Source organism: Rosa rugosa, chromosome 4 (assembly GCF_958449725.1).
Source record: "Rosa rugosa chromosome 4, drRosRugo1.1, whole genome shotgun sequence".
Taxonomy (NCBI): domain Eukaryota; kingdom Viridiplantae; phylum Streptophyta; class Magnoliopsida; order Rosales; family Rosaceae; genus Rosa; species Rosa rugosa.
Genome location: NC_084823.1, coordinates 17613123 through 17627537, shown reverse-complemented (window position 1 = coordinate 17627537; position 14415 = coordinate 17613123). Strand labels below are relative to the sequence as shown.

The 14415-nt window shown below is 36.1% G+C and overlaps 1 pseudogene; it reads left to right on the top strand.

Annotated features, from left to right (window-relative positions):
• Positions 1-5670: 5670 nt before the first annotated feature.
• Positions 5671-7242, top strand: LOC133744445 (wall-associated receptor kinase-like 17; annotated as a pseudogene).
• The last annotated feature ends 7173 nt before the right edge of the window (positions 7243-14415 follow it).

Here is a 14415-nt window from a genome sequence, read left to right as displayed (position 1 = left end):
AGAAGCTTGTTTAAGGCCATAAATTGATTTTCTTAACCTGCATACTAAGTTTTCACTTCCAGCTTGCACAAAACCTTCTGGCTGCTTCATATAAATCACTTCATCTAGTTCACCATTCAAAAAAGCTGTCTTAACATCCATTTGGTGTAGCTCCATATCAAAATGAGCCACTAAAGCCATGATTATCCTAAACGAGTCTTTTGTAGAAACTGGAGAAAATGTCTCAGTAAAGTCAATGCCCTCCTTCTGTGTAAAACCCTTGGCAACTAATCTTGCTTTATGTCTCTCTACATTGCCATTTGCATCTCTTTTGGTTTTGAAAACCCATTTACAACCTATAGGCTTCTGGTTGAGGTCAGGTTCAACTAATTCCCAAACCGCATTTTGACTCATGGAATTAATTTCTGCTTCCATTGCTAGATGCCATTGATGAGATTCATTACTTTCAATGGCCTGGTTAAAAGTAGTCGGATCATTGTCCTCTGCACAGTCCATTTCAATTTCTGCTTCTTGCAGATAAACAATGTAGTCACTATCTTCCCCCCCATAAGTTGGTTTTCTTGCTCTCTGTGATCTTCTAGGCTGAGGGTTGACAGGGACTTGATCAGTTACTGGGTCAGTTACTTGACCAGTGACAGTTACTTGGTTAGTTACTTGACCAATGACATCGTCAGTTACTTGTCCAGCGACAGTTACTTGGTCAGTGACTTGACCAGTGACAGGTACTTGACCAGTTACATGGTCAGTTACATGACCAGGTGCAGTTACTTGGTCAGTGACATGACCAGTTACATGACCAGATACTTGATCAGGGACAGTTACGTGGTCAGTTACTCGACCAGTGACTCGATCAGTTACATCTTGTTCTAAAGGCAATACAACACTTACATTCTCATCTGACACAATTTCCTCAAAATCTGAGGTTAAATCCTCAAGGTTTGTATTGTGAACTTTTTCACTTAGAAACTTTACTTGATGTGTTTCAAAAATTCTAGGTGAATGATGTGCAAAATATAATTTATAGCCTTTAGATTTATCTGGATAACCTATAAAATAGCAACTAACTGTCTTAGGATCAAGTTTATTCAAGCTTGGATTATAAATCCTAGCTTCTGCATGACATCCTCAAACATGGCAGTGATGAAGACTAGGTTTTCTGCCACACCAAAGCTCAAAAGCAGTATTTTCTATAGCCTTACTAGGGGTCCTGTTGCAAATATAATTTGCAGTTTTTAAAGCCTCACCCCACAAAAATTTTGGCAAACCAGTTGTACACATCATGCATCTAACCATGTTCAAAAGAGTCCTATTCTTTCTCTCTGCAACACCATTCTGTTGTGGGTTATAGGGTGTTGTATATTGAGCTTTAATTCCATTGTCTTGCAAAAACAAGGCAAATGGACCTTTTTGTTGGCAGGATTCAGTGTACTTGCCATAGAACTCACCCCCTCTATCTGATCTTACTGTTTTGATTTTCTTTTCTAGTTGATTTTCTACCTCAGACTTAAAGATTTTAAAGGCTTTCAATGCTTGTGCCTTTTCTGAAAGTAGATAAATATAACTGTATCTAGAAAAGTCATCAATGAATGTGATAAAATACACATTCCCACAGATAGTTTGATGCCTAAATGGTCCACATATATCGGTGTGTATGAGTTCTAATAAGTTTTGGCTTCTATATGCAGTCTTCTTTCTAGTATTAGTTATTTTTCCCTTAAAGCATTCAACACAGTCTGTTAGATCAGAAAAATCAAGTTCATTTAGGATGTTGTTTTTCACCAAAATTTTCAGTCTCTCTTTTGAAACATGGCCGAGTCTTCTATGCCATAAAAATGCAGACTTTTCATTTAGTTTGGTTCTTTTAACACCTGTTAAAGTGCTAGTACTGTTGGTGTTATTTTCAACAAGTAAAATTTCTTGTTGAGCCATTGAACAATTTAACTGTAAATAATCATTCATAATAACACCAGAACCAATTTGAACAGAATTTTTAGAAATAAGAATTCCATTACTATCCATAACAAGTCTACAACCAGATTTTACTAAAAGAGAAACTGAAACCAAATTCCTTCTCATGGAAGGTACATAAAAAACATTGTCCAGAACTAATAATTTTCCTAATCCTAAATCGAGCTTTAAGGTTCCAATAGCCTTGACTGCCACTCTCATGCCATTGCCTACACACAGGTTCACTTCATCACCTTTTGGGATTCTCCTCCTTATGAATCCCTGCAAAGAATTAGTAATATGAATAGGTGAGCCTGAATCTATCCACCAAGACTGTGGTTCAACATTTATAAGATTAATTTCTAAGGAAAAAACTGTATTAGAAAAAATCTTACCCTTTTTGGCTAACCAATTTTTATAGCCAGTGCAGTCCTTTTTCATGTGTCCTACTCTTTTGCAAAAGTAGCACTTGAACCTGAATGACCTGTTTTCCTTGGCCACTGCAGCTGTTGAACTCTTAGTTATGGCTTTGATAGGCTTGAGCTTATTCTGGGGCTTTTTCCTTTTAGGCTTCTCAATAAGGTTAATGGTCGTAGCAGGTTCCTTTTCTTCCTTGATCCTAGATTCCTCATCCACACAGATGGATATAAGTTCATCTAGAGTCCATTTTCCCTTTTGAGAGTTGTAACTGGTCCTAAGATGACTAAAACTGTTAGGCAAGGAATGTAGTGCATAATGCACTACATGCTCATCCCTAACTCCCATCAAGAGCTCCCTGAGTCTGCCATTTATATTGATCATCTTCATAATATGCTCTCTAACTCCCCCTGAACCCATGTACTTTAAATCATGAAACTCCTTAGTCAGCCTAGCTGCTTCTGCTTTTTCACTTTCTTTAAACTTAGCACCTATGTGTTCCAGAAAATCTGATGCTAGCTCAGGCTCTTCAATACTTCCCCTGACAGTCTTAGACATAGATGTTCGGATGAGGTTCTTAGCCATTCTATTTGATCTATGCCACTTCTTGTAAAGGTCAGTATCTTTCTTGGTGCTCTTTTCATTCAACTCTTCAGGCTTGTCCTCAGTAAAACAATAGTCTATGTTCTCATGCATTCCCATGTAGTTTTCTACGGAGTCTAGCCAAGCTCTATAGTTTGTTCCAGTTAACATCAAGACACTGTTCAAGTTCATGTAAGAGTTACCTAAGGAGCAAAACAAAATTCGAGTGAGTTCTCAATTTGTAAAGAAAATTAATTTTAAGTTTTCTGTGTTTTATTTAGCTTTAATCAACCAAAACAAGAACATACAGAAAACCTAAACATTCATACTTGCATTCATGTCAGTCCATAACAAAAACAATATTAAGAATCACTTTTGAGCAGAAACTTAATATCCTGTAGTTCTTTATCAATATGTCATGCTTAATCAAAACATGTTATCCAAAGAAATTTATCCACATCTTTAGACAGAAGAAAAATTTCTAAGTATCCGTATTTATTTTCATCAAGCATGCATACTGCTGTTTTGTATTCTAAAACCATACTTAACCACTTCTTTGGAAGATCAAACTGAAGCATAGTTTTAAAACACAAAACACAAAATCAGTTTTGTTACTCGATCAGGTACTTGGTCAGTTACCTGACCAGTTACTTGGTCAGTTACCTGACCAGTTACTTGGTTAGTTACCTGATCAGTGTTTTCTGCCAACATCAATGAAGAATGCTTTGTGCACCATAATCACTTATGCCAACAGAAAACCACAAAACATATGAGCTCTTTTACTTTATATTCTATCCAGATTCATCCTCTTGTAAGAAAATCAAGCTCTTGTATCTGTCAACCTTAACAATGTGTAAATAATTTCTGGGAGATTTTTGTTCTTCATACAATTTTACACAATCACAGATACAATACCATATCATCAACCAATTCAACATGCATATCAATTCACACATACACATTGAAGCACAGACAATTGTTTCGATTCCAAGAATCCACAGAACAATCAAGAAATTGTAAATTTCATCCGGTCACCATCTACTCTAACCTAACGCACGCCGGGAATGCTTCTAGGGTTCTTGAGCACAATCGAAACTTAATTATCATGCTATGAATCGAAAACAATTTTCACAGAAAAACCTGTTTTTGCTTTTTCCCCAATTTGCTGCTAAAAAAAAATCATAGCGGAAGCGTGAATTTGATAATTAACCGGATGCAGCAATCGACTTAAGTAACTTACCTTGATCAGGTACCTGACCAGTTACTTGGTCAGTTACCTGGTCAGTTACTTACTTGGTCAGGTACCTGATCAGTTACATGACCAGTGACTTGGTCAGTAACCTGATCAGTTACTTGACCCGTAAAGCAAAAACCCTTAAAAAAAATTTATGTTTGTTTTGCAAAACCCTAAAACGATTTTCATATTTGTGAGCCTATGCTCTGATACCAATTGTAAAAACCATAATTACATGCTCACAACATATGCACAACAATCATAAAAGGATCAAGGCTTACCTTCTGCAAGTACTGTCATGGATTCCATCTTATGCAACTGCTTAACTCGATCACTGAATGTGGTCTTCTGTTACTTACCGACTTGCTTCTCAATGGACAGAACTTATGCAATAGTCGTGGTAGTAATCAGGGACCAATTCATCTGTATATATATGAGACTTAAACCTCAAGAAGCTTCCCATTAAAGCATTCCTTGTCGATTTAGGTTTCACGCTTAGATTCCTAATGTATCACGACTTGTAGCCTTTCTTGTAGACTAAGCAATGGATTACTATCCTTAATGAATTGATACACTATTCATTAAGTCACTAGTATTGATCTACTGTTTGTATCCATGTTAAACTAGGATTGATATTAAGCTAATCATCAATTACTTTATGATGATATGTGTTATGTCCATATTTGATCTTACAACCTTGTCAAGGTATGTAAATCAAAGTAAACTCCAATTTTACAAGGCCAACCTTGTTTGATTGTTTTGATATTTCCATGGCCAGACCTGATATTTTTTTTTAGCCAAAAAAGAGCTCAATCTAGTCAATTCAAGTATAAATATTATTAACTTCATTCAAGTCATCATACTCATTCATGCATGGATTACAATTCCATTCTTAATCTTAGGGTTAGTTATGTTTCAGATATCGATGAGTGTCAGGAAAACATTTCGTGTATGGGTCATGATATCGTTGCCCAAAAATGGAATTTCAATGGTGGTTCTTGTCAAAATACTGATGGGGGTCATATATGCTACTCGAGTATAGATAGCGTTGCTTGTGAATTTCATGGTGGTTGGAGAGGTGCTGTATGCTCTACAACCAGACCCTACAATTCTGGTTCGTTCCATCAGCGCAACCAGTTGAGCCCCGCTGTTTTTGGTATGCTTCCTATATTCTTTAGAATTCAGTCAAATAAGTTTGTTACATGAAATCTGCTTTGAACATATAAGTTAACATGGGAGTTGATTTGATATATACAAAAAGAGGTAGAAGAATTAATTAACTACTAAAAAAGGAAAATAAAAAGTTCATATATCAAGATAAAGGTAGATGAATGACTAAGAAAGGGTTTAAGAAGGAGATCAACTAACGAAGTGCGGGTGCATTAAGCAAGGAGGGGGTTTTATATTATCGTTTCATACATATATTATTAATTCATTGATTTTCAGTCTAATACATGCATAAGGTAATCTGGGGTCAGGAATCAATTTTCTCTAGTAGATAACTTAAAGGACCAATTCAAAGTCTAAAGAAGAAGTTCACTATAACTATTCGCAAAAGTGCAGACATAGCTGCTATTATTTTACAACCATTTACACTTTCATTGTTGATGTAGGACGAGAATGTGGTCTGTTAACAACCATTTTCCTTTTCATTGTTGAGGTTATTATCCACTTCTTTATATATTTATCTTCTTCCGACTAAACCAGCCACATTCTTTTTTTCATTTTAAAAATTAAACCCATAACTTTTACAATGTTGAAATTATAACTTACCAACAAGTCACAGCTCACTAGCAACCAGTCACATTCTGTTCCTACATCAATTATACATGTCTCCCTAACTAATTTGATTGTGTTTTATATAGGTATATACCTGGGTTTTGCATTGTTGTTACTATTCATTGCTGCACGGCATGTTTACACAGCCATAAACAAAAAGAAACACATTATCCGCAAGAAAATGTTTTTCAAGAGAAATGGAGGCTTATTGTTAGAGCAACAATTACGGTTTGCTAAAATTAAAGGTGAGAAGATCAAGCTCTTCAAATCAAAAGAATTAGAGAAGTCCACTGACAATTTTAGTATAAATAGAATTCTTGGACATGGAGGTCATGGTACTGTGTATAAAGGGATATTGAAGGATGGAAGAATTGTTGCTGTAAAGAAGTCTAAACTGGTAGATGAAAGCAAGCTTGCAGAATTCATCAATGAAGTTGTCATTCTTTCAGAAATCAAACACAGGAATGTAGTTAAATTGCTGGGTTGTTGTTTAGAGACTGAAGTTCCTATTTTAGTGTATGAATTCATACCTAATGGAACGCTCTTCTAGTATATCCATGAGAAGAATGAAGAATTAATTTCCACTAACATGGAAAATGCGCTTACGTATTGCCACAAAAATTGCTGGAGCTCTTTCCTACTTACATGCTACAGCTTCATGTCCCATTTATCACAGAGACATTAAGTCTACCAACATTCTCTTAGATGAAAAATACAGAGCTAAAATTGCTGACTTTGGAACTTCTAGATCAGTTGTTATTGACCAAACTCACTTGACCACACTTGTACATGGGACATTCGGTTACTTGGACCCTGAGTACTTCCGATCAAGCAAATTTACGGAGAAAAGTGACGTGCATAGCTTCGGGGTCATCCTCGTTGAGCTCTTAACAGGGAAGAAACCAGTTTCCACGATAAAAGTGTTGAAACAAGAAGAAGAATACCAGAGTCTTGTTGCATGTTTCATTATATTGATGCAAGAAAATCGTTTATTTGACATTGTTGATGTACAAGTTTTAAAGGAGGGTTCTAAAAAAGATATTAGAATAGTTGCTAACCTTGCAGAGAAATGTTTGGATTTGAATGGAAGGAAGCGCCCTACAATGAGAGAGGTCACAACTGAGTTGGAAATCATCCAAATGTCAAAAACGACTTCAATTATTGAACAAAATTATGAAGGTGTTGAACTTCCGTGTCAAGACAGATTAAGCGAGCATGAGGATGTTGCAACAAGTTCAATCGGCAAGGAGTCGGTTCAGTCTAGGATGAGGTTGTCGATCTGAATTTAATATTGCTTGTATTACATGTTTGATTTAATATTGTAAAGAATTATGCACCTGTTTCCCTTGATCATGCTCATTCGAAATTTTCCAAGAAAGAAAATTTATCTTTCATACATAGAGAACGAAATAGAACTAGAGTATCTTTCTATGATTTAATTGTATAAACAGACAGTAGATTGGACACAATGACATAATAGTCAATGCGGCTCATCCACAATCCATACGTGAATGGAAGAGACAAGTGTACACTCAAAATCATATACCTAAACCAATCATATCGGGCAAACAAAATAAAATACTGATAAATAGCAACAAGCGTGGATCCTTTGACCATTTACCTTAATTCTAGGGACTTTTGTCCCCCTTCCACTACCAACTTATTTTTTTCTCACTTACCCATAAAAACTCTAAAAATGTATTCTTTAACACCCAATTAAGTTTTTTTTTTCTAAGACTATTTTGCCCTCACCTCTTTTGTTACATAGAGAGAGAGAGAGTGAGAAAAAAAAAATGAAAGAAAGAGAAGCCATAGGAGACTTCGTTGGAGTCCCGTCACCGGTCGCCAGACTTCTCTGAAAACCTAGCCGGAGGTCGTCGGAGATCTCATAAGTAACCGGAAAGGTTTATTGCCCTCCCAAATAAACCTTTATTGCCACCCAATAGACCTTTACTGGGTGGCAATAAAAGTTTATGAAACCTCACCGGAGGTCCCCAAAGAGATCGTTGGAGATCTCATAGGGGGCCGGAAAGGTTTATTGTCTCCCCCAATAAACCTTTATTGCCCCCCAATAAACCTTTCAGTCGCCAGAATGAGAACTAATCTCCCTAAAATTAGACAAATAAAACTTTGATTAAGAAAATAAACGAGGTGACAACATTTATTGCCCTCAATAGACCTTTATTGCCCCCCACTAAACTTTTTTCTTTTTTCTTTTTTCTTTCCTTCTGCCCCAATTTTACCAAAAAAAATGACAACAAAATGAGAATCTGCAAATCAAATTATTCAATGTTTGTTGATGACAATAAGTTCAATCAACCTCTCAATTTTTCTCAATTCCTCTATTGAAACCCAAAAGACGCTTTTGAGGAAAAAAAAAAAAAAAACACTAAAAGATCCGGTGGCATCTCTCTCAACTCGCTCCCAGGTCAACTTAGCTCTCCGGGCCGCCCCTCGCTCCAACGTCACCGAGTCCAAGGTAGTTCTCGAGCAGGCCCAGTTCAAGTCGCTCGACCCCTCCTCTCCCCCGCGGTGGCGTCGCCCCTAGTCCCGCCGCGACTCCATGGCCATGCCCAACTCCGATCCCTCCCTGCAACCAAAACCCAGATCCAGGTGCAGCCACGTCCACCAGAGCCCGACGAGAGAACAAACTTCCCCATCCCGATCTCAATCGCTGAGCACTAGATAAGCCCATCCACAATCCAACCCGTCCGACCGCACACACGGTGCACCGGCGAGGCCAGCAGCCCACGCCAGAGCCGAGGCGCAGCCGGACAGGTGTACGATCTGCAAACGGCGTTCTCTCTCTCTCTCTAGGGTTTTCCTCTGGATATTTCTAGTTTTTTTGCTTCACAGTATATCCCCTTGAAAATCTGAAAACTTCTTTAGTAATACATGCAGCAAGAATACTACACCCAAAATTCTGTATTTTCTGCTAGAAACTATTACAGACTGATGTATTCAAGACTAAAACGAACTTTCATAATGATGCTTTGATTGCTTTCAGTGATGCTGTTTGTAATACATACAGTAACATCAATCACAGCCATGAAAAAGATCGTCTAATATGATAGTAAGCAAAATAGAAACATAACGTAAACACATTGAAGTAAGAAGCTAAGCCCCTACCATTTCTAAGATATTCAGGAGGAGTATAGGCGTGATTAGTGCTCTAACTTTTTCCATTTCTACTATTTTTCATCAACCCAGAACATGCAGAACCCACCTTTGATAGTTCTATACTATATAAGAAACCTAGAAAGGAATGATTAATTTTCATTGGTTTACTTTAAGAATGACTCTTCTAGGATAATATTGATTGTAATTGTGATGATAGAGTCCCTGATTTGTTGGGATTTGATGATCCCTGAAACGTTTGACAAGAAAAAAAAAAAAAAAAAATTGCGCGTAGCATGTTTTCGACGCCTTTGTACGCCTTCAGCGCCTTCACGCCTTGCCATCGAATCTGAGGCAATAAAGATGGCCAAACACGCCTTTTGAGCCCTTAGGGGAGCCTGAGGCGCGCTTTTTAATTCCTATAACCTGATATCTGCTTTGGCGGAATGTGTTCATGAGTCTTTGTAGAATTGACATTCACAATGGTAGGGATGTTTGCATATATGTTCCATTGAACCCATTTTTTTAACAAGAATGTGTGCAAATCCTTTTTATGTTCCTCAGACACTCAGATTTGAGATATTTTGTGACATGCCAACGTTCATGCTTAATGCTGCATTACTTTTACATCACATTGACACAGGACTACCTTAGGTTCTCTTATTGAAAACTAGCTAGTTGGTAAGAGTCTGCTTCAAATCTTATTATTTAAAACAGCAATTACTACAAAACAATAGGAACCTCTGTTTTAACAAGTTGATAAGCTGTAGTTCGTTTCAGCTAAATAGATGTCTATTATAGTCAATCCCCTCGGTTCTTTGAGTCAAAAGTCCAACTCTTTTCTTAGTAGATAAGAGATTTTCTAGTGGATTTTAGTGGTTTTTCATTTTTATTATTATTATTATTATTTTGTTCTTGAAAGTTTAGTGCTCAATAATTCCTCTGAATTTACCCTGTTTAGTGTTTGGACTCCTTAGTGTCTTAGTTTTCATGATTTCTTGTCTTGCAGATAGTGTGATATGATATCTATTTTGATGGAAGGTGTTAATTGAACTGTCTGAAGAATTGAACTCATATGGTAGGTATGTTGCATATATGTTCTGAAATATGGAGGAGTTCTAGGATCCCATGTGGGAATTAATTTGTTTCTGGCTCCATTTGAAGGTTCATGTATGCATACCCACATTATATGTAGTGCTTTTAGAATTCGGTGTAAATGCAATTCGTGATCTGGGGTTATTAAAGAAGCAATTGGACCAATAGACGTCGGAGCAGTTGATTGTATAATGTGTCCTTAATTGTGAACCTTGCACTTGATTTGATGACTATCAGCAATTGTCGATTTTCACAACCGTGGGAGTCTCTTTTCTGCTCTATAAAACCTTATATTTCCCAACCAATATATGTGCAACCCCTGTGACTGTCCTCAATGTTAATTTTGTTGGATTACTTATTTAAATATCACTTCTGGTGTCCCATAATACCTTTACCTTTGGTGTGATTTGAAACTTGTCTAGTCTGTACTCTGAACTGAGACCTAGCTTAAAGGTTTTGCTTTTGCTGCTAAATTGTATTTGACTCAATATGTGGGCATTGTAATCAAATTTTGCTCTTTCTAACTTGCATATGATTGCATATGATTGCTTTTGCTGCTGAATCCTCCAACTTGCTTGAAAAAGCTAGAATTTGCACAAGCATCAGTTCCACAAAATATGGATGGTAAGCATATGTATTATGAAAAAAAAAGGAAAAAAAAAAAACAGGTTTTCTTAGCCATCCTTTTGATTTTTATATATGGTGTCCATGCTACAGTTTTCTTGTTTTGGCAGCGGAAGGAAATTCTTGGGATCTGGTTAGTGAGAAAGATCTATGAGAATATAAGAATAACAACTGGGTGAATAAGTCTGTTCTTTTTAATCAGTGAGTTATACCCATTATTATTGGCCGTATTGCATGCTTTATGGCTGCATACTTGTTGTTCCTTAAAGAGAGAGGTATTCTATAACCCTGATGATTTTGACTATCGAGCCTTAGTGTTTCTATTATTTCAGTCATGTAATGATTAAAGTGTTGTCTCCTGAGCAATGAGCATTGCTTGAGGTTGAGACAGGTATTTGAAATACTCAAGTATGAGCAATTGCATGTCCTTATTCAGCTTGAACCTTTTCAAAATGGGAAACTTTGGCCTTTATTGGTGCTACTGTCATCATAGTATGATTTTTTGCATTAACTGGATGGCCAATATAGGTGTCAGTTTGTCCATTGTAAATATATTTGCAGCCTTTCTCATCATTTAATTCCGTTGTCTTAGTTTAATGGGTGGGAGTGACCTCAGAAAGTTAAGTTATTGAGTGAATTTACCAAGTTAAATAAAATTTACCAAGTCTGTTGTCATTGAGCATGTTCTATGTACCAATGCAATTATCGAGGTATCTATTTTTCTAATTTGCAGGAATTGACGCCTAGTACTTTCAGAAAGGTCATTATTTTTATGGTACTTCCTAATTAAAATTAGAATGATGAAAATTAATATAAAAACTTGCATTGAACTCCAATTCTTCTAGCTAGTTCCACAGGCAATTCATCCTTCATATCAATTGACTTTGCTTCCCATGATGGTACATTACGTGATGCAATCAGAAGGCATGGGATGGAAGCAAAGTCATTATACTGTAGGATTATGGGAAGCAACTGCCATTGGGTAGGTTAATAAACTCTAGTGTTTACTATTTTGGACTTCGTGGGAGACTTATGCATGTCAGATTATCTATTTGGACTGATTGAAGGGCCAAGTTTACTAATGTTTGTCATTGTTTGTCTTTGTAGGCTCTATGATGTACGACTTAATGGGAAATGGTTGATATGTGGGATCATAACAAGCTATAATCAACCCCTTCAAGTACTCATGTAATCAATTAATCTGATTTAAAAATCAGTTTAATTTTACTATGATTTTGTAATATGAAGTTATTTAATTGATATAATTTACTACACGAATGCTTTTGTTTATTATGCTTGAATGAAAGGGTTTAATTGAAAGCATCATCTCTTAGAAAAGTGAGTAAAGACATCTTTTACGACACGCAACATGGTCTTTTACGACACCCAAAATCAAAGTTGTAAAAGATTTTTCACGGCGCGCAAAAGAGTTTTTTACGACGCACAGAAAATGTTTTTTACGGCGCACATTTTGTGTGCCACAAGAGAAATTTGTTTTTTACGACATGGTCTTTTATGACATGTTTTTTTGTGCCGTAAAGTTGTCTTTTACGGCGCACATTGTATGTCGTAAAAAACTAGTTTTGTTGCAGTGTAAAACTAATCTAGTCTATTAGACTCTTAGATCACTGGCTGAAAACTAATTATTTTGCTGACTTCTAGCTATAGTTCCCTCAATGTCAGCTTACATCTTCTTTCTGTTTTTAGAGTTCTCTTGCTTTCAATCCTGACAGGATTATATCAAAGCCCTGTAATCATAACGGCTGTCACGAAGCCTTCTGGACATCTTGCCAAGTTATATCGAAGCTTCTCTCATTCATGCTGCTGTGGAAAGGGTTTGTGTTGAGGACTTGTTGTATTGAAGCCTTTGTATTGCCCACAAGGCCACACGCCTTCGTGTTCCCCAAGTTGTGTAACATTACTGGCATTCTTTTCATGCTACCGATATATGGCTTGATTCCTTAATGAAACTCAATATAGTATATATTTTGATCTAGTTGAAGAGTGCAATTTAAATTCATTGGTAGCATGGCATTGAAATGCTTTTGTTCCCCGAGACATACCTTTGCGAACACTTGACATGTCAAAAGATGTTTATTTTTCCCAAGTTGTCTATATGATCCAATTATCAGGCACACTTTCTAACAGAAGAAAAGCTCAAGATCTAAGGGAGTGAAATCCACTTCCTAATTTGTAATTCACATTTCCTCTTTCATTTTTTTGGTTAAAATTCTCATAAAAAAATCAAATTTAAGTTAATAAAGACGAAAACATAGTGTGACCAACCACATAGATAAAACTTCTACAACAGTTATAATTAATAGGGCACGTTTACATACCTGTAATGAGAATGAAAATGAAGAGAATGATTCCAATGTATGATCCTGCATTTACTTAGGGGTGGGCAGTTTGTACAGAAAATGCGGTTATCACCCCAAACAGCACCGAACTAAAACGGTGTCGTTTTATGCCCACACCGCACCGAACCGCATAAAAGTGATTCGGTTGCGGTTCCGAGTCATAAACCGCCCGCTTTAAACTGACGCGCACCAAATTTGTATTAATTACATTTTATTTATTTCTCCATTGATGGAACTATTGGTTCATAATATATAAGAAATTCATTTCTGTTTAGGTTTGCAGTTTGCAACTTGCTATGTTTGCTTGATAATTGACATGAATGTGGGTTTGTTAAGTGTTCAAATATGGTCTTTCAGCTAGTTGCTTGATATTTGAGTAACATTTGCAGATTTGTGCGGACTCTAAATGCATTGAAAATTTGTTTATGCTTTATTGAAATTGTTAGATAAAAATAAGCTTGACTTTGGGCTTCCCTTTCTAGTTGAAATAAATAAATTGGTCCACACTAAAACCAACATTTTGAAATAATTGGTTGCGATTTATTTCAATTGGCCCAGCCCAACAGAATTTGATAACCATGCGCAGGGGGAGGATATGGGTTTAGGAATGAAAGCCTCAAGAATGCATTTTTTTCTACCCAAAATATCCTTATGTATTTTTAGTAACTCCAAATTACGCATAAACCTAAAAATATATAACTTGTTGACACTAATATTTCAATTTATGCTTTTTTGGGGATAATTTATTTAAGAAGGTTATTTGGAATAGTATGCTTATTATTTTACTGCTAATATGTTCATTATTTGGGTTCTTTTGCTTGTGTACATTGCTTTATTCTCGTTGCTTTAAATATTTAGCCATGTTACTGCATTGAAATAGATTATCGTCTATTTATATGCATATCTTTACTACTATAAATGGAGACCCTCTTTTAGTGTCAAAAGGCTTCACCAAATTTTGAAGCACCTATAATACCCTTCAATAACATAATTATCAAATTAAGTTAATAGATAAAAGTGTAAAAGTGTAATTAGCCAAACTACCATTACTTTATGTCTAAAAAATAAATAACAACTATTTTTTTTTAGTCGATCTATTTTCCATTAACATCATAATATCACCCGCGAGAAACGCGGGCACATTGCTAGCAAATATAAATAGAAGAAGATCTCCATGTACCGGTTAAGATTTGATGATGAACATGTTGCAAGTATCTTTTAAAAATAAAGTTTTGGCAATTTATTTTTGTAGAGGTACTC